Source organism: Crocodylus siamensis, chromosome 4, assembly GCF_052110815.1.
Source record: "Crocodylus siamensis isolate JL-2025a chromosome 4, ASM5211081v1, whole genome shotgun sequence".
Lineage (NCBI taxonomy): Eukaryota > Metazoa > Chordata > Crocodylia > Crocodylidae > Crocodylus > Crocodylus siamensis.
In genome coordinates, this window is record NC_143398.1 from 57,880,920 (window position 1) to 57,906,246 (window position 25,327).

The 25,327-nt window shown below is 43.3% G+C and overlaps 1 protein-coding gene across 2 annotated transcripts in view; it reads right to left on the reverse strand.

Annotated features, from left to right (window-relative positions):
- NELL2 (neural EGFL like 2) overlaps positions 1-25,327 on the reverse strand; it is a 266,470-nt gene that overhangs the window by 70,332 nt on the left and 170,811 nt on the right. The window lies entirely within an intron of this gene.

A 25,327-nucleotide genomic window follows, 5' to 3' on the forward strand; every position in this document is an offset into this window, starting at 1 on the left:
CTGCAGTCACCTGTCCCTGCTGGTGCCCCTCACTCCTGAACACAGTACTATACCCCCACAACCTTGCTGGTACCCCTCACTCCCAATTTCCAGCCCCCTGGCTCTGCTAGTGCCCCTCACTCCCAACCCACTGCCTCTGCCTCTGGGCCCCAGCCCCCAGTGTATGGAGAAGGGGGTACATGCGTGGGGCAGGGGGTGTGCAGGCATAAGTGACACCATAAGCAACACATCAGGGGGAATGGGGGAGGGGAGGGGACGGGACACGTGTCCCCAGATTTCTGAGCCCACAGTGGGACACGGGACTGCAGCCTGACTGGACTGGCACCAGGCAGGAGCTGCCTCCATGGCCCAGTGGGCAGGATCCAGCACAGGAGGTAGAGCCACACTGCCATGGCCACTGAGGTGAGGTGCCCCCTGCTTACCTGGCAGCAGGGGAAGGCACTACTCTGTCACCACTAAAAGCCCCACATCAGGCATCCTGCCATGGCTGCCAAGGTGAGCCACTGCAGTGGCACAGAATTGTGCCCCCCTGCTGCTGCCAGGCAGGCAGAGGGCGCCTTACCTTGTTGGCCATGGCAGCACAGCGCTCCTGGTGGTGATAGCACCAAGATCAAGCCTCCCCACCCTGCTCTGCCCTCCCATACCAGGTCCTACCTGCTGGGCCATGGACACAGCTCCTGCCTGCTGCTGGTCCAGTCAGGCTGCAGGCCTGTACCCTGCTGTGGGCACAGAAATCTAAAGGGGCCTGCATCCCACACCCAGGCCTCCCTGATGCATCCCCTATAGGCCTGACCCCTCCCTGTGGGTGCACACAGTGGCAGGGAGCTGCTTCCCCCTCTCCCACCTCACTCCTTGACTGGGCCCGCAGCCATGTATGTCTAAGCCTGCTCCTGCCCTGGCCCCAGTCCTGGTCACAACCAACTCGGCAGTGCCTCCCGCCCCAGCTGCCAACCTTGTCATATTCCTTCCTTTACCATGCAGGCTTGACACAAGCCACCATCACCTCAGTCTCCCCTTGCATTGCCTATGCCCCTTCTGCTCCCTCATGCATCACCTATTCCCACTCCCAAAGACTTACCTGCTGTAGGAGCTCCACCACGCTGCCTGGCTGTATAGCCAGCCGCGTGGCCGCCTCTGCCCCTGATCTTTCTCCTCCCACTCCCTTCAGCCCCAAGCAGCCCCTTTCAGGCTGGAACTCTGCCAGCCTGTAAGGAGAAACCTCCATTTCCCTGGGTTTTTCTCCTTTAAAAGAGAAAATCCACGTTTTTCCCACAGGAATTAGAAAACCTGGATCCCTGGTGATAACCCACAATACTCGCCACTCCTAGCCTGTATTGCACGTTGGAGAAAGGAATTAGTCACAGTCCAACTATTGCTCTTGAAAACTGGTGCTCCTGGAACAGTTCTAAGAGCCTGGAGAGGCATTCAGAGTTATGATGTCACAAAGAGATTGTGGTTTTCATACCAAGAAACTGGGCCTTCAATCTCCAGTACAGCAAGGTTTAAACACATGAATAGTTCCAGTGAAATCAAGATGATTACTGACTTATAAAGCCATGCTGAATTGGGACCTCAGAGAATATCTGGCATGATACTGATCCTTCAAAGAGACAAAAATTACAGTCCTAGAATTTTTTAGCTCAGAAAATTATATTATAAGCATGCATTGTCTGGACTCTAAAGGGAATTTTCCTTTAAATGCATGGCATAAATGAACAGCTAAGCAACAGAGGAACAGAAGGGGAGCTTTCTGTGTCTTTTCTCTCATTCTTGAATTGAGCAAGTTCTAAGTGTTTAGTATACTGCCGTAGAAAAATTCACAGAAGATTCCTTTACTAGCACTTCATAATGAAAAGACAGCAACACACCAGAATACTAGTTAGTCAAAATAGCTGCACAAATTGTCCGAAATGATGCTATATTATTTATTTTGAACTGGCGTTATTATAACACATGATTCTTACGAATGATTCTCAGATTGTGACTTAACTATTGCTAATCCAGAAGAAAATGTTTACGAACAACTTGCAGATATTAGACTTAGTTACAGAAGGGGACATCTTTTAAATGACTACAGGAGGGAAGAACGAGCATTTGTCCTTTCCATCCTACTTAGATTCTAATTTTATATTATATACATTTAATGTTCATAAAATTTACTTATGTTTCATGTTGGTTGACTTGTCTATATACTTTCTTCACGGGCAGCCATAGAACCACCAGTTCAATTACAGACGGATGACAAACTGTTAAACTGAATACAAAAACTACTATATACAAGTATTTCTGGTGCCTTCACCCTAAATATAATCCACAAGACTTCTGAAGAAGCCAGTTACAGTTAATAGATAATGATTTTATTGATATCATCACAAGTGAAGGATATACTAGAGAAGTTCTGACTAATTTGACTAAATTTAAGTCATCTGGACCTTCTATACTATACAGAAAAATATATGCAAACTTGTGGATGTCAGGAAAGGCTCCCAAAGACTAAAGAAGGGCTAACAAAGTGCCCATGTTAAAAAGGGGAAAAAGAAGGACCTGGAGAATTAGTTACCCCAGCTTCATTACTGGGAAAGTCCTGTGGGTAAGTTATAAAATAGTTTTAAAATATCACACCACAGATGGTCTGCGACACTGGGTGAAATACACATTGCCTATTGTCCCGCATCAAGCAGGACAATGAGTTGAGTATTCCCTGCTTACAGGTACATGCCTCAGAGATTTCCCAGAACTTTAGCAAGGAAAGCTGGGCAGGCCTTTGTCATTTCACAACTTAGGTGGTATCAATTTGTGCTGTTTTATTGTGGCAGATGTCTGTTAGGTTTATAGTCAAAAGCTACCCGCATTCTTCAGCCACTCTGAGTAGGCACTCCTGGATCCTGCAGGGCCCGATCCTATGCAGGAATTCCCAGGGCATGCAGAATCTGTCCTCTTAAGCCCCAGGAGCTCTGGGCTGCCTGCACTGTCCCACCATAAACCTAATAGACATCTACCGCAACAGAGCAGTACAAATTGGTATTAGCCATGTTGCAGCCAGAATGTTTGGGCATTTGTGGACAACTCTCTGCTTAGCCTTTGTGCTGCCATATTTAGTTTCAAGAGAAGGAGATTAAGGGTTGGGGAATATGACAACATTTTTCAGCTACTTGAAAATGCTTAAGCTACTGTTTCAGCACATTTAGAAATAATGCGGCAAACAATTAACAGAGGTCCAATATTCACTTTGCTGTACATCATCATGTTGATGGCATGGTCATGCCAGCTATAAAAATAATAAAAAGTCATGATGATAAGATTACTTCTGCGGAGAGATTTTAATGATTTACGAATCTGAATTTGCATAAATATACTTTCCATAAGAAGAAAACGCGCTGGTTTCAGTTATTTCTTCTAAAGGTATATTATCTAATATTTCTAAAATCCTTTTTGGACTGTGCCTCTGTGCTCAAAGGTGTTAGAATTCTTGATATCTCTGCTTTGAAGGTTTAAATATAGCAGAAATATTGATTAACTTTTTCCATAATAATGAACTCTATTTTTACAAAAAGTGTTTTAACTCCAAAATTTACCAAGGTTTTGCTACAATTTCACAGTCACAATAATTGCCAGAGACTATCCCAACAGGATGCGGGGCCCAAGGCAAAACAGCCTGTGCAGGGTCCCCTCCACATCCCACGGCATGCTTATGCTGGGGAGTGAAAGGGAGGGGTAGTGGCTGGAACTTCTAACTAGAACAGGCAAAGAAATGCCCAACCCATCAGGCAGGAGGCTGAGCTAAACTTCAAATGCAGCAGCCATGGCCTCTCCACCTGGCTCTGCGGGGCCCCCCCATAATCGCAGGGCCTGGTGCAGATGCCCCGATTCACCCCCACCCCTCCCCAGGGCCAGCCCTGATAACTGCATATGAATGTTCCTTTCAGTCCTTTAGAACACAAATGCTTTGGTAAAAGAAATATGAAAATGGTGTAACTGCAATCCATTTGCCTGTATCTATATACCATAACACACAACTGAGATGCCTTTACTGATGCATTCTGTTTCATTTCATTACAAAATATCACATCTTTCTTTTCGTACTATGGTACTCTTACCTCGTCTCTTCTCAAATCACCATCAACTCTTCTTCTGTCCATATATATATTTCAAAGAAAAATTAATTTAAACTAGCATGACATTTGCCACACATCACTCAGCTTATTTGTTGCGTCTTTTCTTCCCACTTTTGGCTTTTTTTTTTTTAAGATTATTTAAGGCACTGGTTTATTATCCAAGACAAGAAAAAACAATCAATAAACTCTTCACTGCACCCTCCCACCCCAATCTTACTTTAGAAAGGACTTAAGGTTGAAAGCACATCATAAACTTCAGAATAAAACACATCAGTGCTATCATTATTATTCCCAAAACCAGTACTACCGATGCAGGAAATTCAGACACCAAAAAAAAATCAACTGATTAAAACATGGAAATATGCCAAGGCATCCATACAAGTTTGCCCTGCAATGGTGCTCCAGATTTAATTAAGATTAATGTATTTGTGGGCTCAGATCAGGTAGGAGCTCCTATGAGTTGGAAGGGATCTCATGAAATCATCTAGTCCAGCCCCCTGACCAAGCAAGAACCATCCCTGACTAAACCATCCCAAGTATTTGTCTAACCTGATACTGAAAATGTCCGGGGATGAAGATTCTACTTCTCTGGGCAGACTGTTCCAGTGCTTGCCCACCTTCATAGTCACATCAAGAAAGTTGTTCCTATTCTCTAACCTAAATTTTCTTTGCTGCAATGTGAGGCTATTGCTTATCCTGTCCCCTACAACCACAGATAAAATCTATAGCCATCTTCTTTAGAATCATCTGGTAGATATTTACAATCATTTTCAAATATCTCCTCAGTCTTCTTTGCCACATAAAAATATTTTTTGAAGACATTAGATATTTTTCATATTTTTTCCTCCTGATGACTGGCACTTGTTCCCTAAAATCCAGTTTTGTTGTTCCTGATGGGTTCTACCTGTACCTCAGAGTAGACCAGAAACAGAAACAGAAAAGCCAAGAAAACTTCCAGCCTGATTCTCAAACTAGTATAGGAAAATCTTTGATGAGCAGTGAAAGGTGGGTTAAGTAATCTATCCGAGAAATCTTAACATGCATTCAGTTTCCCTGGCATCACTGACTCACTACAAATACAATCAAATATAATTGTGGTGACTGGCTGGATTTATGTTGACATCAAAATGATACCATTTAAAGATACCATTTAAAAGCTACACAACCAACTGATTGCCTACCTAAAGATATAAATCACTAATAACTTCTTAATTAAGATCAGTTTCTTCGCATATAGCTCATATACAAAATACAAATGAAATATAAGGAGAGTTTGAAAGACTTATTCTATTAATATTATTATATTATTCTATTAATATTATATTAATATTATGTTAGTATATTTTGGGAATAGACAGATGCTAAATTTCTTTATAGATATTGTTTTAATTAATTTAAACTCTAATTAACAGGCTTAGAAAATTCATGCTATGTTTAGATGAGTATATACAGAACATTTAGGAAGATGTGCTACATTTTCCCACTACTAACAAAGAGGCTATATCTGTGCTACTAGTGCAAACTGCAACTCTCCCTCTAAACTACAGTCACACTATTCTGTATTTGTAGAACACAGTAGTAATATCAATAAATAGTTATGCCACGTGCATGCTAGCTGCCTGAAACAGTTTTTTTCTTAGTGGCAAATGACAGACAATCTTGTTCTTTGAAATGCTATTTCTGCATGTAGTTACTTAGTCCATCGTTCTTCACGGAGTACAGGTGCCATCATCCCCATCCAAATGTTAACTTCTCTTTTTCATGTATTAGCTTGCTTACTTATTCTACATTTGGTGTTAATACAACAAAAAAAATCAAATGAAATAATATAAGACTCAGCAAAATTTCGAACATTAAACTCTAGTTTTGGAGCTGGTGAAAGTGCTTATTCATTACGACAAAGATACAAGACTGTGATGAATTCAGTAATAATGAGAGACAAGAAGGAGGAGAATATATTATTGAATAAGAGCTATGGATTCAATCACAGGTTGATGGGAAACAGTATGATGAATATCCACTACTCTTCTAGACTATAAGCCATTTTGTGGAGTGAAAAGATCTAGGAGGCAGTATAGAGACTTCAAGGAATAGTAAAGACAGGCATCAGCTGGCAATAGTGACTGAGCTGGAGTTTATCTTGTTGCACTTGTGCAGTTTGGTCTATTTCAGTAAGTTTAACAAAACTTGAATACACAATACGAAGAAATTAAGACTTCTGTTCTATCAGATTCTCTAATAATGAAACATACAGTAACGCCACTAACTGGCTGACAAGCCAGAGCACCTAAGCCAGCTAAGCCAAAGAGAAACGTATCAATGTTACCATATATTCTCACAGATCACACATACCTCACAATACATTTTTCTGGGAAGACAGAATGAAGAAGAAAGGTCCTTTTCCAGAGCTATGGCCTCACAGAAGAGGGACAAAGACTAATCTTAAATTAACTTACCCTTCCTTAGGCAAAAAGCCTGATCAGGCAAAAAAGTCACTTCTAACCCTTTCACAGCTGAATTATCAAGAACTTTTCTATGCTCAGCCAAAAGCTGAAACTAGTTGCTGAAGACTTGACTGAATGGGTGGACTTAGGATTTTGAAAAGAGCTGAACACAGTCTGCAGGGCTGTGAAATAGAAGAGAGATGACGAGAAGCCAACAGACAACAATATTTCTGAAGAAAAGATGGCTTGATTAGTAGAAGATCAAAACCATTAAAGTGAGAGAAAGTTGTTAACATCTGAGGAGTGAAGAGTAATTAATAGGAATAATAGGAATTAATAGGAAAAGTAAATAAAGGAAGATCATAATGAACCATGAAACTAATCAACTCCATTAGTGCTGCCTGAATTGAAATGCTGCTGGGAAGTTGGCAGGAATCACAGCAGAGTGCAACTGGCATGACTGCATAAACCTTTGATCTGTCCTCACTCGACTCTGCTACTCCCTTCATAAAGCTGCTGGAGAGAAGAGAGGGAGAATAACCTGCATCCATCTACAGCACCTTCATGCTTCTGTTTTGAGCAGAAAATCAGTTTCCTCGCTTTGGGTAGTGGCTCATGCTTTCTCTTTTCTCTCCAGCTCTCAATATGATACAGTAATTACTAGCAGACCAGGCTTCCCGTGCCATCTCCCAATTCACTACTAGCTTTATGACTTCTCAGAGTCTAATGGAACCCAGTATCACAGTTTCATAGTTTCTAGGGTCAGAAGGGACCTGAGCAGATCATCTAGTCCGACCCCCTGCCATGGCAGGAAAGAATACTGGGGGTCAAACGAGGTTCATCTAACCTCCTCTTAAACACCCCCAGGGTAGGAGCCTGCACCACTTCTCTTGGAAGTTGGTTCCAGACCCTAGCTGCCCTGACCGTGAAGTAGCACTTCCTGATATCTAACCTAAACCTACACTCTGCCAGCTTGTGACCGTTACTCCTGGTCACTCCTGGCAGTGCTTGGGGGAACAGTGACTCCCCCAATGCCTGCTGATCCCCCCTGACTAGTTTATAACAGGCCACAAGATCCCCCCTCAGTCTTCTCTTTTGGAGGCTGAACAGGTTCAGGTCCCGTAGCCTCTCCTCATAGGGCCTGCCCTGTTGTCCCCTGATCATACGAGTGGCCCTCCTCTGGACCCTCTCCATGCTGTCCACATCCCTCTTGAAGTGTGGCGCCCAGAACTGGATGCAGTACTCCAACTGCGGCCTGACCAGTGCCGCATAGAGGGGGAGGATCACCTCTTTGGACCTGCTTGAGATGCATCTGTGGATGCATGATAAGGTGAGGTTGGCCTTCCTAACTGCCTCCCCACACTGCCGGCCCATGTTCATCTTGGAGTCAATGATGACCCCAAGATCCTTTTCCACCTCCGTGCTGACAAGAGGGGAGTTCCCTAACCTGTAGGTATGGTGCCGGTTGTTCCTCCCGAGGTGCATCACCTTGCACTTCTCTGTGTTGAAACCCATCCTATTCTTGTCTGCCCACCCTTGTAACCTGTCTAGGTCTGATTGTAGCCTGTTGCATCCTTCCAGTGTGCCCATGTCCCCCCCACATCTTAGTGTCATCAGCAAATTTGAACAGGGTGCTTTTTACCCCCTCGTCCAAATCACTGATGAAGATGCTGAACAGCGTGGGCCTGAGGACCGAGCCCTGCGGAACCCCACTGCACACGTCCTTCCAGGCTGAGAAGGACCCATCCACTACCACCCTCTGGGTGCGGCCCTCCAGCCAGTTGGCGACCCATTTCACTGTGTGGGTGTCTACACCACAGCCCCCCCCGCAGTTTCTTAATGAGAACAGGGTGAGAGACAGTGTCAAAAGCCTTCTGGAAGTCCAGGAAGACTATATCCACTGCTACCCCTGCATCTAATGATCTGGTGATCTGATCGTAAAAGGCCACCAGGTTGGTCTGACAGGACCTGCCACTGACGAACCCGTGTTGGTTGCCCCTAAGCATGCAGTCCCCTGCCGGCCCCTCCCGGATGTGTGCCAGCGTAATTTTCTTGAACAGCTTGCCTAGGATCGAGGTAAGACTAACCGGCCTATAGTTTCCCGGGTCCTCCTTCCTGCTTTTTTTGAAGAGTATCACCCCACAATTATTGGTCAGGGTAAGAATGAAGTATTTCTACCTCAAGTCACAATACTTAATCTTCAATTTGCCCTCTGCACTTTCTGTGACTTAGATTCCCTATCCTCAAAATGTGAAGAAGAAACAAAAGTCCCTCACTTTACAGAAGCACTGTGAAGCTTAATTATAAATTATAAGATTGTTTGCAGCCCTCACATGGGAAATTCTATTGAAAGATATATTCAACATCCTGTGAATCTTTACAATGTTCAACCAGTTAAGCAGAAGAAATGTACAGAAAAATATATAGGTTGACAGTTAAAATAAAACAAGCTTTAATTTAGCCTTCAGATTCCTTCATGCCTGCCATTTTTTTATATTTGTTCTTAAAGAGGAAAGTTTAAGGATGGGATTTCCAAAGAGCTTAGTATTAGTCTAACTGTTACCCCTGAAGGCAACAGTGAAGCTGGATCTGACTTCCAATGCGAGCAGCACTTAGGTCAAGTGCTTTTGAAAATCCCACCTAAAGAGGGTCCTGCCTGGATAAAAGGTGCATGACCTTATTGCTCACTTCATTCCTGCCAGAGCCCAAAGTTATCTCTTAGTTAATACTTTGCCTCCTTCATTTCTTTCATTTTTAACATAAATGTTTCTACCTTTTTGGAATATTTTATCAATTTCACTTGGTCTCGCAACACGTTCTTTTTACTACATTTTTGGCTAACTATTGTACTAGTTTTATGTAAATATTAATAAATCCTACAGTGTATTGTATACTTTTCCTCACAGATAATATGATAAATTGATGCCTTAACATTTTCTATTCTATTGTCAAAATTGATGCGGATAATGAGTCTGAATCCAGATTTATCTAGTGTCTTATTCAGATACTAAAAGAAATATAGCCAGAATAAAATAAAAAATATCCTCCTTTCTTTTGTTTGGTCAACACAATACTACTGATTTTATTATTTACCCAAATTTCAAAGCTTATAATTTACTGATTCATTACCAAATGATGCCATGTTATATATGGCTATGACATCAAGGACAAATTCCTGTATTAGATACTGATCCTTAATCCTATATTCATTTCTACTATATGGAGGTGGGGATGGTGATAAGGGTAACAGAGAGATGGCTCTTAAGACTTGTTCAGGTTCATAGTTTCTCGTCTGTTCTCATATTTCCTTGTTAAAGACTATATCGTATCTAGCTAGCCCGAGGGCCTTTCAGAAATTTCTCTCTGCAACACCCTTTTTCAGTAGAGAATTCTAAATGAGTAATGGGTATAAAAACAGAGTGTGGTTGGGTGGGGGAGGAAAGAATAGAGACCCATGTGATTATCCTACAGAATACACCAATGTACCAGCGTGGAACACATCACTTAGAAAATGATCCTTTTCTATATAATGCTATGTTCAGCAATCAAAGAATGCAAAAGCTCTTCTAAGAAACAGAGGAGCGGTTCCTTAAAACAGAATGGCAATTCTATATAGTCCAAAAAACAATAGTTACTTAACTAGACGGGCAGAAACTATGGCTTAACTGTTACATTCATGAGTGCATTCCACTGCAGGCGGGTATGCACTCCATGTGTGCAGGTTCAATTAAAAAAATACATATCAGTGTCCACCTGGGCTTATATACAAGTCTAGTGCTTCTTTGTATTTCTGTTCAAGGGCAGAAAGGGTGGAATGGCTGTGACTCTCCATCAGCAGTCTAACAATCCAAAGCCAGTTAGCTGAGGACTGCAAAAATCAGGGCACGGGATGCAGACTGATCACAGTACCTCAAAGAACCACAACTACCATATGGCAGACAAATGATTGTCTTTTCTTTGAATTTGTGTGTGTGCCATTGTAGGCAACAGACAAGCAATATCTGCCCTGCACCGTGGGAAGAGGTCAGCTGCATCAGGCAAAGAAATGGGATCTACTTGATGAAGAGAGGGAAGAGTATCTTTCCAGACAGGCCTGCTAACTCAGTGAGGAGGGCTTTACACTAGGTTTGGATGGAGACCAAAGCCCTGAGGTAAGTGGGGAAGCAGGAGACCTGGAGGAAGAGCAAGCCGGAGGGGGCAACAGGGAAGGTGTTCTCATACTTCCTAAGAAATCAGGCCAGTCCACTAACAGTTACTTCAGGTGCCTGTACACAAATGCACAGAGCCTGGGAAACAAGCAGGAAGAACGGGAATTCCTTGCACAGTCATGGAACTATGACATGACTGGAATAACAGAGACTTGGTGGGATAGCTTGCACGACTGGAGCACTGTCACATGTGGGTACAAACTGGTCAGGAAGGGCAGGCAGGGGAGAAGAGGAGAAGTTGCACTTTATGTAAAAGAGCCATATGATTGCTCAGAACTCCAGTATGAAACTGGAGATAGGCCTATTGAAAGTCTCTGGGTTAAGGTTAGAGGGGAGAGCAACAAAGGTCATATGGTAGTGGGTATCTCTCATAGACCACCAGAGCAGGAGGAAGTGGTGGATGAGGCTTTCTTCAAACAGCTAGCAGAAGTTTCCCAGTCACAAGTCCTGGTTCTCATTGGGGACTTCAATCACTCTGGCATCTGCTAGGAAGGCAATACAGCAGTGTGCAGACAATCCGGGAAGTTTTTGGAGACAGTTTGGGACAGCTTGCACAGACTTTGACTTGCAAAGGAAACTCCTGGGCAGGATGCCCTGGGAAGCCAGTCTGAGGGACAGAAAAGTCCAGGACAGCTGGCTATACTTTAAGGAAGCCTTACTGAGAATGCAGGAACAAACCATCCTGATGCGCAGGAAGACTAGCAAGTTTGGCAGAAGACCAGCTTGGCTTAGCTGGGAACTCTTCAGTACACTAAGTTGCAAAAGGAAGCTTATAAGAAGTAGACACTTGGACAAATAAATAGGGAGGAGTATAAGAGCATTGCTTGGGCATGCAGGGATTATATACATAACATTATATAACATTCAATATAAAAGATTTATTGCTTGGTCATGCAGGAAGGCCAAAGTGCAACTGGAGTTGCAGCTAGAAAGGGGCGTTAAGGGTAACAAGAAGGGTGTCTACAAGTATGTTGGTAGCAAGAGAAGGATCAGGGAAAGTGTGGGTCCCTTACTGAATGGGGGAGGCAACCTATTGACAAGGATGCAGAAAAGGCTGAAGTGCCCAATACCTTCTATGCCTAAGTCTTCACAGGCAAGGTCCACTCCCAGACTACTGCACCAGGCAACACAATTTAGGAAGGAGGTGAGCAGCCAAAATAAGTCAAAGAACAGGTTAGGGACTATTTAGAAAAGCTGGATGTATACAAGTCCATGGGGCCAGATAGGATGCACCTGAAGGTGCTGAGGTAGTTGGCTGATGAGCCCGCCCAGCCACTGACTACCATCTTTGAAAACTCATGGGGTTAAGGGGAGGGCCTGGATGATTGGAAAAGGGCAAACATAGTGCCCATATTTCAAAAAGGTAAAAGGGAGGATCTGGGAAACTACGTATTGGTCAGTCCCTGGAAAAATCATGGAGCAGAGCCTGAAGAAATCCATTTCTAAGCACTTGGAGGAGAAGAAAGTGATTAGGAACAGTCAGCATGGATTCACCAAGGGCAAGTCATGCCTGACCAACCTGATTGCCTTCTATGACAAGGTGACTGGCTTTTCGGATGTGAGGAGACCAGCAGATGTGATACACCTTGATTTCAGCAAGGCGCTTGATACAGTCTCCCACAACATTTTCACAGGCAAGCTAAGGAAGTGTGGGTTGGATGAAGAGACTATAAGGTGGACAGAAAACTGGCTGGAGCATCAGGCTGAAAGAGCAGTTATCAATGACTCGATGTCTAGTTGGCAGCCAGTATCAAGTGGAGTGCCCCGGGGCCAGTTTTGTTCAATGTCTTTATCAACCTGGAAGATGGCATAGAGTGCACCATCAGCAAGTTTGCAGATGACACCAAGCTGAGGGAATTAGTAGGTATGCTGGAGCGTAGGGCTATGATTCAGAGTGACCTAGACAAATTGGAGGACTGGGCCAAAAAAAATCTCATGAGGTTCAACAAGGACAAGTGCAAAGTCTTGCACTTAGGATGGAATGATCCCATGCACCAGTACAGGCTGAGGGCTGACTGGCTTGGCAGCAGCTCCGCAGAAAAAGACCTGAGGGTGAGAGTGGCCAAAAAGCTGAATATGAGATATCAGTGTGCCCTGTTGCAAAGAAGACTAGTGGCATACTGGGCTGTGTTGGTATGAGTGTTGCCAGCAGGTCAAGAGAAGTGATTATTCCCTTTTATTCAGAACTTGTGAGGCACATCTGGAGTACTGTGTTCAGTTGTGCCCCCCCCCCAACTACAGAAAGGTTGTGGACAAATTGGAGAGGGTCCAGCAGAGGGCAACAAAAATGGTGAGGGGGCTGGGGGACATGACTTATAAGGAAAGACTAAGGGAACTGGGTTTATTTGATCTAGAGAAGAGGAGACTAAGAGGAAATTCAATAGCAGCCTACAACTGTCTGAGGGGGGTTCAAAAGAGAATGGAGCTAGACTGTTCTCAGTGGTGGTGGATGACAGAACAAGGAGCAACAGTATCAAGCTGGAGCAAGGGAAATTTAGGTTAGATATTAGGAAGAATTTTCTTACTAGGAGGGAAGTAAAACACTATAAAATGTTACCCAGAGAGGTGACAGAATATCCATCCTTGGAGGTTTGTAAGATGAAGCTAGACAAAACTTTGGCAAGGATAACCTAGTTGGGGATGGTCCGCCTTGAGCAGAGGGGTTGAACTAGATGACCTTCTGAGGTCCCTTCCAACCTGAATTTTCTATGATTCTGAATAACAACTGGAATGTCCTGCTGAACTCAGAATCAAACCTAACTGCCACATGCTGGGAGTAATATTTGACAAAGGTGATTGCTTTGAATCATCAGCAATAGCACAATGGCCAATTGGGAGGAGGTATGAAGTGGGGTTCCCTACAGGCCAGCAGTATACTGGGTAACATGAGTGTCACTTGCAAATCAAGGAAAGTAATTCTTCCACTGCAGTTGATTTGGCCCTTGTAAGGCCTCATTTGAAGGCCACTTTTGGGCCTCACACTTCAAGAAAGATGTTGACAGATCAGAAAGTCCAGCAGACTGCAACTGCAGATATAGAGGCCTGGGAAACAACTTTTGAGAAAAGGCTGGAAGAACTAGGATTATTTAGTCTGAAAAGAGAAGAATGAGGGAGATTTGATAAGTCTTAAACATGTGAAGGATGATTATAAAGAGGCTGGAGTGGCTGTAGGGGACAGGACTAGGAACAATAGCCTCAAACTACAACAGAAAAAATTTAGGTTGAGATTAGGGGGAACCTCCTGACTGTGAAGGTGGTTAAGCAATGAAACAGCCTATCTAGAGAAGTTGTGGAATTGTCAAGCTTGGAATTTTTCAAGAGCAAATTAGACAAACACTTGGCTGGGGCGGTTTAGTCAGGAATGATCCTGCCTTGAGTAGGGGCTGGACTGATAACCTCAATAAGGTCCCTTTGTGCTTGATTTTCCAATGACCCTATGATGTTTCAGTGTTACCATAGACAGCACCTACCAAAGGGCCAGAGTTGAGCTAAGAAGTCCCACCATTTCCTAGTTATGGGGAGGACAATCCTGGCAAGACAAGAAATCAAAGAACTTGAGAACAAGGGTTCTACGGCCTGAGGATATAAGGGGCTCTTTGACTGACTTATAATCTTCTGGCACCAGTACCATTACAGACGATTCTTATTATTGTCAACTGAAGATGAATGGTACTTTGGTGGTGATATACGCACTGCTGTTGCCCTGCCCCTTGATCAGTTTTTTTCCTGGTACTCTTGCATGGGTCATCTGGTCAGAGATAAAGGTTCGGTGAACTTTTATTGTTGTGCAGTGGACACGTGCACTGTAAATGCCAGACTACCAAAGGAATACAGTGGACCTGTTTGGTATCAGCTAGAATAGGTGGCAGTTTAACTCTGCAGGGAAATCTGTGGTATTAACCACTTACCTCAGAGAAGAAGGTTTTCTATCAGAAGATGGAGAAAATCTGTGCCCTAGTGATGATGAGGCAAAATGACCTTCACTCAGGGGTGTACTACTACTGATAGGCGCTTCCACAATGATGCTGCTGGAACTGACAGCAATGCTAGAGTAGTCTGTCTCTGTGTCACAGGATACATCTTCACTACACTGACTGCAGCAAAACATAGACATACCAAAGCTAGCTTAAATAAATTCCCTTAAAAACTGGTAGTAACCAAGCTCTGGTAGCAGGCAGCTTAGGACAGACTAATTTACCCTGATTCTCAGGCAGATTTTGCTGTCCATGCTGAGGTCTGCACTGCCACAGATAAAATGCTAATTATCTGTTATCTGAGTTAGCTAGTTTAAATGCCAGCTTTGAAATCTCACTACACATTTCTACACTTTGAAATCCACTCTTGAAGCCAGGCAGGATCTGGCACATTTGCTTTCAAAGGTTTTTTACGTGGTCTGTCTTATAATAGGAGCTTTGCAATGGAGTTTCTGCCTCCATATGTGGGCACACCCCTTCAGTGCTGGAATTCAATGCTGAAGTTGGCAGTGCTGGCTTTGGTGCTGATAATACTGGAGTCAGTTTTGGTGTTGGGGACATCAGTGCTGAAGCTGCTGAGCCTTTTCTCAGAGAAAGACTCAAGCTTCACTTGTCTCATGTATGGGTAAGGCAGGTCTGTCTACTCACAGGAGAATTAATGTTGTCTTTTCATAAGATCTTCACAGACTGTTATAGGAGAGGAAGCTTCAGGAAACTTAGATGTTCTTCAACAGAATGACCAACACACTTACTATTTATTTGATATCTGTGACTCTCCTAAGAAATAGAGATATCTGCTCTGCCTGTCTTTCAAAGAATCACAGGACTTACAGACTGCAGACTTGAAGGCAACCATGTTAAGTAGCCCTGTATAGGGCAGTCATTATTGCAGAGGCCCTCTGATATTTGTATGGGGGCCAGAAGTCATTTGACATTATAATATATCCCCAAAACCAGAAGCCTGCATACAAGGAAGTCTAATTCTTAATACTGACAAACTGATAAAGATCATGGTATTTCTGTGTCAAAGGAACAGAAGGGTTCTGAATGTTATAGAAGATTTTGAGACAGTTTAGCCAAAGCAAAACTACCAAACTGACCACTCACCAGGTTCTTCCTCAGTCACAGGCATTACAAGGAAACAGGGAAGATCACAGCAGTCCTGCCCTTACATTCTTTTACAGGAGCATGTGGAAGAACACAGCACATCTGTGACCCTAATGGATGCTAATATTAAAAAATAATTCAATCTTGTGCAAATGAGGTGCGTGTGTATCAAAAGAGGGATCCAGCATATGAAGCATATGCAACGAAGAAAGAACTAATTGTAAGACAGCACTTAGCTATGGCTTCACAGCCTCTTAAAGCACTGCTCAAGGAACGAGATAACAACTAACAACTCCACTGTTTCTCACTCCTGACTCTGAATCCCTAAGAATAGTTAGCTGCACTCTCTCTAAGAAGGTCACCAGTGTCTATTCTTAATGAGAGTTGGGCAGGTTATTCAGGTTATTATATGCATAGATGCCCATAGATAGTAGCTATGAATATACTAATACATTTGCATAAATAAAGAATTATGTCTAAAATTATTTAACACTACACACAAGTCCAAATATGCCTATGCAGGAGAAATTCAGAAAATGTTAGAGATCATCTCGTTCACATAACCTACTCTAAGAGAGATTAACTCAAGAAAATAAAGGCATAGTGTGACAACTTAAAAGAAAGAAATCCAGATACCTTCCCAAACATTATACAACATATACAAAGAGACTACCAAAGATTTTTTACAACATCTATCCAACATAAAAAGAAGAAATAGGACGAATTACTACAGGAACAACTTTCCAGCCACAGAACAACCATCAGAGAAACAATACCATTCAACATTCCAACCTCATACTCGATGAAACTGAAAGAACAAATCAACCCTCAAATATTATTAATCTCTCCATGCACACACTTACCAAAACTAAAAAATTTACCCTCAATAAAAGCCTTAATTTCTGTCCAGAAAAATCCCCTAATAATATACCACAATGTGGAGAACGAGAAGAATTTTTCTGATGCCTCCATCTCAAGGAATATTTCCACAACCAAAATAAATCCATTTCCAGCAACACTTCATCCTTTGACAACACTGAGGAAAAGATTAATCCCCCCAAAACCAAAAAAAATTAGATTCGACACCTCACAGTGGATGAAATTTAAACCTTGACCACTATATTGATTGCTTCAAAGGAAGAACGAACAATGAAATAATCAACAGACACTACCATAACAACAGCTCCCTCTCAGAAAGAAAGGCCATAGAATCTCTAAGATCCAATCACCAAATAGGAATAAAACCAGCAAATAAAGAAGGAGCTATAGTTATCCTTAACCATGAAGACTACATGATAGAAGCCAACAGACAACTCTCTGCGTCCACCTACTATGAAAAACTAGAGAAAGATCCAACTCCCCTTTTCCCCTTAAAACTCAAAACCACCATCAAAGCATTTCCATCTAAACTACAAGGAAAACTATAGAACTTCATCCCCCAACTACCCAACCCAGGGACTTTTTCATGCTCCTTAAAATCCACAAACAAAGGAACGCAGACAGACCTATCATATGCAATCATAGAACCCTGAACTAAGGAAACACCAGGCTTCATCGAATCCATCCTAAAATCTCTTGTCACCTGTCGCAGGGCACTAAGGTGCCTGGTCCTTTAAGGGCAGAAACTGCCTAGGGAGCGGGCCCTAGCAGTCAATCAGGAACCCCACAGCTGCAGGTTACTGTGGCAGCAGAAATGAGGAAATTAGCCTGCACCAGCAGGCTGGCAGCTGACCAGAAGAAATAAGGCCTGGGGCACATATAAACCCCAGGGCTGGGACTAGAGGGTAGTTCTCTGTCAGCAGCCAAGGGGGAAGGAGCTGTCTTTGAGGAAGCTAAGTGGAGATGTTTGACTGTCTGTTCTACTTCTGGAAGGATTAAGAGGCTCCAGGAGCTCACCAGGTACCGTGGCCTGCAAGGCATTTAGTGCTAGGGGGAGGTGTGGACACGGAGTGCCATTAGGGCCCCTGCTCAGGGGGTGCTGCCTACCCGGGGCTTTTCTGAGACCTCCACCCAAACAGAGCCCATGCATGACTGGGTGGTAAACATCAACGGGTGGTAAACATCAAGGGCTATATATAGGCGGGATAGAACAGGGAGAAAAGGTGGGGGTGTGGCGCTCTATGTCAAAGAGCAACACACATCCTCTGCAAACAGCACTGGGTCTGAGGTAGGGCAGATGGAGGTGCTCTGGGTCAGAATACAAGGGGGTAAGGGGGAAAGGGACCTAATGGTGGGGGTCTACTACAGGCCACCTAACCAGGGAGAAGAGCTGGACTGGGAATTCTCAGGTCAGCTCATGGAGGCAGTCAAGTCAAGTGATGTGGTCATCATGGGTGACCTAAACTACCCAGACATCTGCTGGGAAGAGCAGTCAGCCAGGTCTGACCGCTCACATAGGTGCCTAGCTGAATTACAGGACTTCCACCTAACCCAGGAGGTGCACAGTCCCACCAGGGGAAATGCCTTATTGAACCTGGTCCTGACTACAGGTGATGACCTGGTGAGGGGACTGCGGGTGCTCAACCACCTGGGCGATAGTGACCATCGCCTACTGGAATTTTCCATTCAGTGCAGGGTGTCAAAGGTCTGCAGCAAGGCAGCAGCCCTGTACTTCAGGAGGGTGGATTTCAATGAGGTAAGGAGAATAGTTGGGGAGGCACTGAGGAATTGGAGGGGAGGGGAGTTGGGAGTCCAAGAAGAGTGGTCGTTCCTTAAGGAGACGATCCTCCAAGCCCAAAGCGTGACAATCCCCATGCAGATCAAAGGGGGCAAGAGTGCTTGAAAGCCCCCATGGCTCACCAAAAGCATCCACGAACGCCTCAAAGCCAAAAAGGAGGCATACACCCAATAGAAAGGAGGGGCCATCAGCAAGGAGGATTATACCTCCTTGGCTCAAGATTGTAGGGGGGCTATTAGGAAGGCTAAGGCAGCGATGGAACTGGGACTAGCGACCCGGATCAAAGATAACAAGAAGTCTTTTTTTAAATTCATAGGGGGTAAAAGGAAGGTGCCAAATAATGTGAGGCCTCTGCAAGACATGCTTGGTAATCTGGTGGTAGCACCAGATGACAAAGCTAATCTCTTTAACAGATTCTTTGCTTCCATTTTTCTGAGCAGGGACAGGGACATTCCCCCCACTGGGATTCTGGATGTACCCAGGGGTCGCACAGCCAGGCCCAGGATCAGTGAGGACCTAGCCAGGGAACTTCTGGAGGGACTAGATGTGTTCAAATCAGCAGGCCCTGATGATCTCCACCCCAGACAGCATAGGGAACTGGCAGAAGTCATTGCAGGATCCCTGGCACAGCTTTACAAGCACTCATGGTGTTCTGGTGAGGTGCCTGATGACTGGAAAAGGGCCAATGTGGTCCCCATTTTCAAAGAAGGGAGGAAAGAGCACCAAGAAAACTATACGCCTGTTAGTCTTACCTCGGTCCTGGGGAAGCTCTTTGAGAAAATTATCCAGGAGCACATCTGCGAGGGGCCAGCAGGGGAATTTATGCTTAGGGGCAATCAACACGGGTTCATTAGAAGCAGGTCCTGTCAGACCAACCTGGTGGCCTTCTATGACCAGGTCACAAAAGCCTTAGACGCATGTGTCGCAGTGGACGCAGTCTTCCTGGACTTTAGGAAGGCCTTCAACACTATCTCTCACCCCATCCTCATTAAAAAATTAGGGATCTGTGGTGTCAATGCCTACACAGTCAGATGGGTCACAAATTGGCTGGAGGGCTACATCCAGAGAGTGGTGGTAGACGGGTCATTTTCAAACTGGAGAGATGTGGGCAGTGGGGTTCTCCAGGGCTCAGTCTTCGGTCCCACACTGTTCAATATCTTCATCGGCAATTTAGACAAGGGGCTGAAAAGCACCTTGTTCAAGTTTGCAGATGACACTAAGATGTGGGGACAAGTGAGCACGCTAGAAGAGAGGGACAGGCCGCAACTAGATCTTGAAGGTTACAGAAATGGGCAGATGAGAATAGGATGGGTTTCAATACAGACAAGTGCAAGGTGTTGCACCTGGGGAGGAAGAACCAGCAGCATACCTAGAGGCTGGGGAACTCCCTTCTCATCAGCACAGAGGCAGAAAAGGATCTTGGAGTCATTATTGATTCAAAGATGAATATAGGCCTCCAATGTGAGGATGTGATCAGTAAGACAAGCAGGTCCAATGAGGTGATCCTCCCTCTCTATGCAACATTGGTCAGACTGTAGTTGGAGTACTGCGTCCAGTTCTGGGCACCCCACTTTAGGAGGGGTGTGGACAGCATTGAGAGGGTCCAGAGGAGGGCCTCTTGCATGGTCAGGAGGCAGCAGGACAGGCCCTACAAGGAAAGGCTACGGGACCTGAACCTGTTCAGCCTCCACAAGAGAAGGCTGAGGGCGGATCTGGTGGCCACCTATAAACTTGCCAAGGGGGACCAGCAGGCAATGGGAGAGTTCCTGTTCCCCTGAGCACTACTGGGGGTAACAAGGAACAATGGCCATAGGTTGACTGAGGGTAGATTCAGGCTAGATATCAGGAGGCACTACTTCACTGTCAGGGTGGCTCGGAGTTGGAACCAACTTCCAAGGGAAGTGGTGCTTGCCCCTACCCTGGAGATCTTCAAAAAGAGGCTATACAGCCACCCAACATCCTTTCCTGCCCATGGCAGGCTATCAGACTAGATGATCTACTTAGGTCCCTTCCAACCCTACCAACTATGAAACTATGAGGTTTAATGCTTTTAAAAGGACAGAGCATACCCTGACCTGTTTGCATTATGTTATAGCCCAGGGGCTCATATTTTGATTTCTGTTTATAGACCAGTGGATTGGGCTGAGGCTATTGGGGAAGGAAGAATCTTCATTGGGGGTCCACTACAGTGTGGAAACCCCAGTACCAGTGGGGATGCCATAATGGGGGGAGCAGACCCCAGCATCAGGGGGCACACAGACAAAAAGCGGGGAGCAGACTCCAGCGTCAGGAGGCACTTTGATAAAGGGGAGAGCAGATCCCAGCACCAGAGGGTGTAGTTACTGAGGCTGGACTAAGCTGAGGCCTCAACTCAAGGAGACAACATCAGTCTAACATCTGCAATGCTTGGGGTGTGGTAAAGGAGCGGTATTGCAGCCATGCATCTAGCCTATAAGGCTGGGGGGGGGGCGGGTATCGTAAGATACCTCTGAAGTGTGGGGCCCAATAAAGGGGTCCAGCAACCTACCGGGTTTCAGGGAGACTGTCAGTAACCGAGCAGCAACTTGAGAGCAGCCTCCCAATCCATCATTTATGACAGCAAGACATAGCAGGAGAGATTAGTAGGCGCCCATAAGGCAGAGCTTGCATGGTCATGGTGCCCTAGGGACATCATGGCCATCTCTGGAGTGGCTGTATCATGACATCACCCAAACCATGAGTTTTGTCCAAGACGTAACAGACTCTCTGTGAAAACTTAAAAGCACAAGCAACTTTTTCAGCAATACCCTTCTAGCCACCATGAGTGTTACTAGTTTATATACCCACATCCCACACTAGGATGGTGTCCAAACCTGGTTACATATCTACAGGAGTAAGATTACAACTCAGAAGACAGACCTAAAGATATTACTGAACTTGTAAACTTCATCCTCACACACAACAGCTTCACTTTCAATAACCAACACTTCCTCCAGACCATGGACACAGCTGTGGGCACCAAAATAGCCCCACAATATGCCAATATGGCCCACCTGGAAGAATTCCTCAAGAACTGCACCATCAAACTCATGCTATACTTAAGATATATAGATGACATCTTCATAATTTGGACAGAAAACCTGGAATCTCTGATTCATTTTCATCACAAATTCAATAACTACCATCCCTCCATCAGACTATCTCTTGAATTCTCCAGCACCAACCTTTCCTTTTTAGACACTATGATCAATATCTGGAATGGTAAAATACAAACCATAATATACAAGAAACCCACAGACCAACATACGTATCTGCACAGAACCAGCAATCACCCTAAACACATCAAAAAGCTGTAATATAAAGCCCTCGATACTACCAATTTGCACTGAAGAGAACACCTGTCATAGTCACCTCACAAATTTCAAAAGGGCTTTCACTCAACAAGGACACTTCTCCAAAGAGACAGATCATACTTTTGAAAGAGCCACATGAAGATTTACCACAGGGATTTACAAGATACCACGTGAAGAACTGCTGCAGTACAAAGAGAAAATCCCTATGAATCATTAGTTATGACATATCTTTCCCTGGAACCTATATGGAAAATCCTCAAATTGCAAACCACAGTAGAAGAAAGACCCAGTTCTTAAAGAACTTCCCAGAACCATCCATCCTAGCCTTTAATCAAGCATCACACCTCATCAATCTTATCACCAGAAGCAAAATTCCTTTGGCCCAAAACACATCAAAAGGATCCAGACCATGCCAGGTCAAAAAATGTAAAAACCTATCAACATATCTCCACCACTCCCACAATAACTACACCCCCCACAATAGAATCATCACCTTTCCTTGATCTTACAGCTGCACCTCCAGAAATGTAATATATCTCATCTAATGAACTAAACGCCCGGATGGAAAATATGTAGGAGAAACCAAACAACAACTACGTACCAGAACGAACACAAAATGAAAATCTATCAAAGACAGAAATACCCAATTACCTGTGGGTGCACACTTTCTCTCCAATCTGTCAGTTCTAATCCTCAAAGGGAATTTACAAAACACCTTTTGTAGATAAGCCTATGAACTTCATTTCATAAATCTACTGGATACAAAAAATCATGGACCAAATATAGACATTGATTTACGGCACATTATACCTGTCTACCATCTGATAACCCCAGGTAACCTCTACATTTTGCCAGATGCATTCTGTTACCAAGTCAACGTCCCCCTTTCCACCCCTCCCCCACCACCTACCTCTCTCACACACCGATCATCTTCCATGGGTTCTGATGCTCACTGCCACACATTTGCATTTTCACAGACCTGCATTTTACTTATTGGCTTCAATTCCATCCAGGAGAACAGAAAATAACAGCAGACTCTCCATATGTCTGAAGATGGGTGTTTGTGCCTGAAAGCTTTCAAAGAACAATTTTTCCAACTATTCAGTTGGTCTAATAAAAGATATCACATTTACCCAAAGAACCTTGTCTGCATTAACACATAGAAATAATTTTCCAATAACATCTGCTCTTAGGGAAAAAAGATTTCATTGGAAAATTAGAGTAATTGAAATAAATGCATAAAAGGTAACATAAAAGTTAGTTAAAATGCAGTGGTCTGGCTGAATCCTACAAAAAGTTTCTTTCAAACAGAACTAAAGCTTATATTTCAAAGCATTGTTTATACTGTAAAGGCTCAAAAAGAAATTCGCATTTAATCCCTGAAGTTAGACAAACAAGCAAACCTCAGACTGACCAAACATGTTCCCTGAATTATTCATCTCACTTTACTTATTTTGCAGGATGTACTTGCCTTTTAAATCAGATCGCCTTTGCCTTCATGTGCTCTTATCTGTCTAGACCACTTATAGCTTGATCCTACAAGCTGTTGTGCTCCAGGGGGCCCTGAACTAACAGTGTTGCACTAACATTATAATGGGGGTTTAAATTTGTATTAAATTTCTGAAACCTAGCCAGAATGACAAACCTGTTAGGACTAGCAATTTTAGATTGATCATGTTTTCATCTTACCCTCCTCCTAATATCAAAAAACATTTTAGGTAAAAATTATGTGCAAGTTTTTATATTGGTGATAAAATCAAACATCATACACTCCTTTAATGACTTAATTCCTCTCACCAAACATAATGTTTCTGAACTTGTTAAAAACACAGCGAAAAACTAATGCCTCGCCCCAATATATTTGATGAAGCCAAACTTTCCACAATAAATCTATCCTCCTATCTTGAAAACAACTGTCCACTGATATACAATCTAATATTTTGAAAACTTTGTCTTCATTAATATTTTTAACTGCACTATCACTTAGGCACTGTTGAGTTTTTCAAGCCCCTGAACATCAAAGCTAACAGAGTGTGACAGTTGGTATGTCCCATGCTGGTCACATTCAGTGGTCTGTAACAGGGTAAATGACACAATTACCTCCTTTAATTACTGTTGCTGACAATATATTTTCCCTAGTGATTGGCTTATGAGATTCAGAGCCGCTTATCTTTGTCAGTCCAATCCAAACTCTAGTTTCTAAGTTAAGCAGACATTAACTTCCTAAGTATTTAAGAATTAGTTCTAATATCCAGAGATACATATTTAGAATGGTAGAAGTAGTGAAAATTTATTTTTGTATGATTAACTATCGTGTAATTTTAATGTTGTTTCACATTAGAAAAAAGTATAATGAAACTGTTTTCTGTTTTATTGTCATTAATTTTATGAACATATTGCTAAGATTCTGTAAGGGAATATCTCATAAGCCAGGTAAATAAAAATATTCAGAAAATCTTAATTTGTGAAAGCAAAAATCAAATTAAAAAGATATGGTAGCGTACATTAAGGTATCCCAGTCTACATTTGTCCCTCATACCAATTTTTAAATATAATTATAGAAGCCAATAGAGTTACTCCTGATTTACACTACTGTAAACGACAGGCTAATGAAGCCATCTATGTGCAAACATTTTATCGAGACATCTTTCAAAATCAAAGCAAAAAAATTCTTGTTGCATTTCACCTACGAATGTACAACACTACTTATGAAGACATTAGAGCCAGGTACAGATATTATACTTTTACTGGTGTAAGTGATCAGAAATTATATACTCGTAACAGAAAAGAAGGCCAGGACACACAAACTGGTTAAAAATGGTAGAACCTAGTCTAACATTTGCACACCCCCACCAAAGGGAGAATGTGTTTTGTTTGCTACTGATCTAAACTATGCCACTTACAGAAACACACATAACTTAGATCAATTCCACCTCAGGCTTTCTGAATGTCTGTACCTAGCCTAAGGGATTGCCATGGTTTGCTGCTGCTGTTATGTCTGGCAGATAGCCATGGTCCTCCATGGGTTAACAAGTGGCTTATCACCAAAATGAAAAAGCTCCTAAAAATCTGTAGGCAAAACAGACACTTTCTTTACTAGAAAAATTATTTATCCTAATCTCAATTCTTAAGAGAACAGATAAGATACCAAAAAAGTGTCGAGTGAGTTCGGTACCTCTATGTAAGTGTCCAGTTTGACACATCTCAAGGGTAATTTTGCCAACATTTTCTAAATTTAGCTCCTTTTCACTTTTTTTAAGGTTGGACACCCACATCTTCATATTAAAAGGGGACTCCAGTAAACCAAGTGCATTTTACAGATGCATTTATTTCAGAACCTTTCCACTGTTAATAAGATCTGGATTGTATAAGTGCTTAGCATATGTAATGCACCTGCCGATATCTTTAGGCTTTTATCTATTAGCAGCTTAACATTCATCCCAGAACTATTTAGTAGTCCCCTATATTAA